A 5787-nucleotide genomic window follows, 5' to 3' on the forward strand; every position below is an offset into this window, starting at 1 on the left:
TAAACAGGCAATTCACAGAGGAAGAGATACAAATGGCAAACACACACCTAAGAAAATATTCATCATCCCTAATCATCAGAGAAATGCAAATTAAAACAACTATGAGATTCCACCTTACCCCAGTAAGGATAGCCAACATCAAAAGGTCAAATGAAAATAAATGCTGGTGAGGATGTGGAGAAGCAGGGACACTCATTCACTGTTGGATGGAATGCAGGATGGTACAACCACTTTGGAAAGCAATATGGAGACTCCTGAAAAAGCTGACTATAGAAATACCAACAGACCCAGTTATACCATTACTGGGCATGTACCCTAAAACCTTCAAACCAAAAGCCAGAGAGATTTGCTCAACCATGTTTGTAGCAGCTCAATTCGTAATAGCTAAAAGCTGGAATCAACCCAGATGTCCATCATTAGAAGAATGGATAACAAAGATGTGGTATATCTACACAATGGAATTCTATACAGCAGTAAGAAAAAACGACATAAAGAAATTTGAGGAAAAATGGTTGAACCTGGAACAGATCATTCTCAGCGAACTTACCCAATCACAGAAAAAAAATCGACACATAGTCTCACTCATCTGCAACACCTAATCTGAATCTGCCCTAGATGCCTTACATACCCAGCAAGCATCTCATTGACTAGACAATAAGATGGATGGAAGGGCAGGGAGGGAATCAATGGGTGGAAAACAGTAATCCAGACCCAAACGGCAATGGCACCATAAAATTCTACTTCCTAAAAGACAGACCAAATGGCTGAACCTTCACTAGACCCTTACAGAAAACACATGAACCACAAGACACTGGAGAGGGTAGGATCAAAACTGACCTAAATCTCCTACATCTTCCCTCCCTCCCTCTCCCCCTCTCCCCTCTATCTCTCCCCTCTCTAACTTTTGTATATTAGTTATCTTTTTCCTCAATTTCTTAGTGGACACTGACCTCTAATCCCCACTTCCAGCTTGGGCCTACCATCCACAATGAGCTTTTGATCAGAGAAACCTACAAGGTTTCCCAAAACAATGACAGACTTCTGTCAGAGCACTTGATGACCCACCAAAGGCCAGTGGTAAGACCCTATTGCTGAAGACTCCATACACAGCTGATGTGTAAAATGGAATGACATGGCTGGAAGCCAGGAGAAAGTCAGTCCCCAGTCAGTCAGCGTGTCTAGTGCCAGAAGGCGCTACATAGGCGACTGGGGGAAATGATCAAGATCTGTCCAAGCAACACATTGTTTAACCTAATTAACAACAGATAACCGGATGTGATGCCCACACAAGTGCAATAGTGGTACACAGCCATGGTGAGGAATCAATTGCTCTTGATTTGGCTAACTGATCCACTCAGTGGTACTAGACTCATAGCTGGAGCTGGGAAACAAGTCAGAACCATACCCAAACATAAGCCCACTCTACAATATCAAGCTACCATCAATCACGGGGTATAAGAGGGCTTAAACCTACCATACTGTCTATCAGAAAAGTAAGTGTTATCTCAATTTTCCGGGTGCTAACTTACTCTCTGTTGGAGAATCTGCTTCTCTTTTCCAGATAGATACAGATCCTTAGAAGAGAGCTGCCCCAACAAACCTCAGAAGGGGCCCAACTGAAACTAAGGACAACTGGCGAAATAAGCAAGGGTGATGTTTTCCTGTGAACCGGATACCAGCACAAAGGGGAAGGAGATAAATGCAGAGAAAAATCAACTCCTACCAAATCAGTGAGCCAGAGCCTCAGAGGCCCCCAACACCTCAGCACTGAAGCAGACCAAAAATGAACCCAACATGGCTCAGGGAAATTTTGCAGAAGAGGGGGCAGAAAGAATGTCAGAGTCACATGTTGGGTCATGATTTGCAGAGACATTTATCATACCAATAACTGGGGGCTAACTCCACAATGCATGACCCATTTTCATCAACAAGGAGGGTCTAATGGAGGGGGTAGATTACAGATGAGCCTAAATAATGGTACCAAACTGCCTGTATTTACTGAAAAGAAAACTAATAAATTAAATTTAAAAAAATATATAGATGAATTTCAGCTATATACAACTTAATTGACCCAAATATGAAAATATCAAGATAAGGAAGAATTCATATCTATTGTAAAATATATAAAGGCAACTTTATGACACTTTTCTTAAAATAACAAAATCTATTAAGTAAAAAAAAGATTGGTAAATTCGATTATATTAAAATTAAGAACTCATGCACATCGAATGATTACATTAAAATATCTATAATTTACACAGACTTCTCCCTGGAATATATTCTAAAACACACTCACATACACAATTAGTGGAGTGAAAATTAATCTATTTGAAAATCTTGTATGGAAAGACAAATTTACAGTTAGAAACAAACATCAAAATGCATCAATACATGTTTTTGGTTACAGAAAAGCAAATGAAGATGATGACCAAATACCTCTTTGCACCTTTGTGTGGTTTGGCAAAATTTAAGCAAAATGTTGGCTAAGTATTTATAAAACTCTAATGCCCCCAGACAGAATACAATATGGTACATTCAGTATGGGAAACAATCCAAAGTATCTCTTCAAATAGTCATGCACCATACAGTCTGGCAATTCCATCTAGCTACACTTTAGAATCAACTTTAAAGAACTTCATGTTTTTGGGACAAGGACACATTTCAAGGATAGCTCAGCAGTACTCATAATAATGAATTTCTTCCACCAGCATGTGGGCTTAGGGGTTTCTGTTCTATTACTATGTGTTGTGATTTATGTTTATGTTGCATATTTTCCATTAAACTACCAGATACTGCATTATTTAAAACACTAAACATAAAAGTCCTAACATGCAAAAGGCATAAATAATATTCTAAGGGAATTCATAAGAGAGCATCATTACAGCATTTTAAGACTGTAGGAGCAAGGAAAATTTTGCATATGTCACAGTATTTTTAACAGGCCCTGAAGGATGTATTGTTCATTATTTATACATTGCTCTGCTTTTCAAAGGATTTAAAATTCCTTATAAAAAATTTTATGAAGCAAAATTTTAAGATAGCAAGGTATGGAAACCAGGATTTTTATTTAAATTGTGAGAAAAAATACTATAAGGTTTATAATATTAACTAAGCAGAATTTATAGTACTAAGTTAATATGTATGTAGAAATATCAATTTGCCTTTAAAAAAATGTAGGTAATATTATCAATTACTGTACTATCAATAAATAGTTACTTAAAGGAAAGTCCAAGGATTTTTGTTTATTGTTTATTGTGTTTTGTTTTGTTTGCCTGGCTCTATTTTCTCAAAAGAGTTTGTGAGAAGTAGAACTCTACTATCACTTTTGTGTAACATTATTGTTATCCTAAGTAAACAGAAGAGACTTAAGGAGGCAATATAAAAACAAGCAAGCAGAAAACCAGAGAAATTCCATCTGACTTTACTGTGGAAACATTATGTGAATACACGGGCTGAGGACACTGGAGGTATCAGAGGAGCACATAGGCCACTAGTATGACTTGGGTCACAAGCACCAGTACCTCAAAGAATCTTGTTGTAAATACTAATTCTTGCCAATATCCCAGTGCTGGTAAAGTGCGAAACCCAAAATAAGATTCACATTGGTCCTTATGTGTATTAGCCCTTAAGAACAACAACTTTAAGACATTTGGCTTCTCAATTATATTCAATAGAGGACCACTGATGTTGTGACTGTCAAGTCCTAAATTTCCTTTAAGTTCCCATTCTCCTATCCCTTTTATACCCTAAGGCTCAGGACCCTTTGCTGACACTGCCACATGGTAGAACTGTGAGCCAAAGTAGAATGCTTGGTTCCTGGTTTCCAAGGCACTCCAGAGGTGCCATTGTTATGATTTCCTCCTTTTTTCCTTCTCTTCATCCTTTTCATTTTCCTCACCCTTCTTTTTTGACATATTGTCTATGCATGTAGCACAGGATGGCCTCAAATTTGTGACAGTCCTCTTACCCTTGGCTTCCCAAGTGCCATAATTATGACCAAGAGCCACAGTGTTCATTTAGAGCCTTCTTATCTTGAAATTTCTAGTGGTTTTAGTTTTAGTTTTGTTTTTTTTTTTTTTTTAGTTTTTTGAGGTAGGGTCTCACTCTAGCCCAGGCTGACCTGGAATTCACTATGGAGTCTCAGGGTGGCTTCGAACTCATGGCAATCCTCCAACCTCTGCCTCCCAAGTGCTGGGATTAAAGGCATGCGCCACCACACCTGGCTTTAGAGTGTTTTCTAAAAAGCTAAGAAATGTCATCATTTTCAACTGGATAGTTCCTGGGCATTGGGATATGTCTGTGATTATATAATTTTTATTTATTTGTTTAAGAGAGAGGGAGGGAGAGAGAAAATGTGCACCCAGGGTCTCTGCTCATTGCAAACGAATTCCAGACTCATGTACTACCATGTGAATCTGGCTTAAGTGAGTTCTAGGGAATTGAACCTGGGTGCTTAGGCTTCACAAGCAAGTACCTAAACACCTAAGCCATCTCTCCAGCCCCATAGAATGTTTCAAACACCATCTTTGGCCTGTCTACCCACCAGATACCAATAGAACCAAATACCTTATGTAACACAAACAAAACCATTCTAACAGAAACCATACTTCATGAAAAATCGCTTGAATTGTATAACAAAACAAAGTTCAAACATTTTATGAATGCCGTTTCAGAAATAATTCTTTGCAGTAACATATGTAAATATATTTACTTACATGTGCATATTCACAAAATATGATATAAATTATACATATGTATCCTTTATTTTAGAATTTTACATGGCTGCCTATTTAATTCACCATTTCAAAAGTAAAACTAGTGTGACTGATAACATTATACTAATTGTAATTAAAGGCTTAACTATTCAATATTTCTTGCTATATTTCTTTTGTATTCTATTTTATCAGTTTCTTAGATAAGTATAAAAATAATAAATTTTGCCATGGGATCCTCAGATAAACTTTTTTGGTTGATTCTCTTTCTCCTCTTTTCTAGGATTTCTGTCCCTTACCACCTTTTCTCCCCAGCAGTTCCCCTTCCTCTCTCATACCACATACATTCTGTTTCCCTTTTTACCTCTACCCAGTCCTCACTAAATTCCTCTTTTCTTCTTTTCTCATGCTCCCTTTACTTATTTCATGATCACCTATACTTATCCTCACATACACACATATACATATATAAAAACTGAAACATAGGCTGCATGTATGAGAGAAAATGGAATTATAGAGAAATAAAAATTGCAAGACTATAATTTAGGGATCATTTCTGTAGTTTATTACTAGGGAAATTTCTCTGACTGTGCAGAGCATCAGAAAACATGAAGAGGAGGCATAGTGTTCTCCCCTGATGTAAAGTCAGCTCTCCATGTTGCTTTGCTGCAACTGTCATTCACCATTGAAGATCATTCTTTCTCACCTTTGGGAGACTTAGAGGGAAAGAATGAAGTCTGAATGGAAGAAAAAAAAATCACACATATTAATGATGTCCCATGTGGTATTTTAATACATATATGTGCTATGTAATGAACAAATCAAGTTATGCATATATATATGTTTCAAATATTTATTATTTCCTTATTGTACCACACTATAAAATCCTTTCTTGTGTCTTTCTGAAATATACAGCACATAATTGTTATCTAAAGTCATCCCACTACACAACAGCACACTATCACCCCACTGAAGCTTACCACCACCATCAACCTTTACCAAATCATGTTCCTTCATCTGGATAAATTCCCTTTTAAGCTCAGTAATACACTGAGTTTTGTGTCCTTTCAAATCC

The 5787-nt window shown here is 37.1% G+C and overlaps 1 non-coding gene across 1 annotated transcript; it reads left to right on the forward strand.

The window, feature by feature from the left end:
* The first annotated feature begins 5244 nt into the window (after window positions 1-5244).
* On the forward strand, window positions 5245-5456 carry LOC123453352. The gene has a single exon (XR_006632749.1). It is a non-coding gene; the product is annotated as a small nucleolar RNA U3 (small nucleolar RNA).
* Window positions 5457-5787: the final 331 nt, after the last annotated feature.

This window comes from Jaculus jaculus, chromosome 11, assembly GCF_020740685.1.
Source record: "Jaculus jaculus isolate mJacJac1 chromosome 11, mJacJac1.mat.Y.cur, whole genome shotgun sequence".
Classification (NCBI taxonomy): domain Eukaryota; kingdom Metazoa; phylum Chordata; class Mammalia; order Rodentia; family Dipodidae; genus Jaculus; species Jaculus jaculus.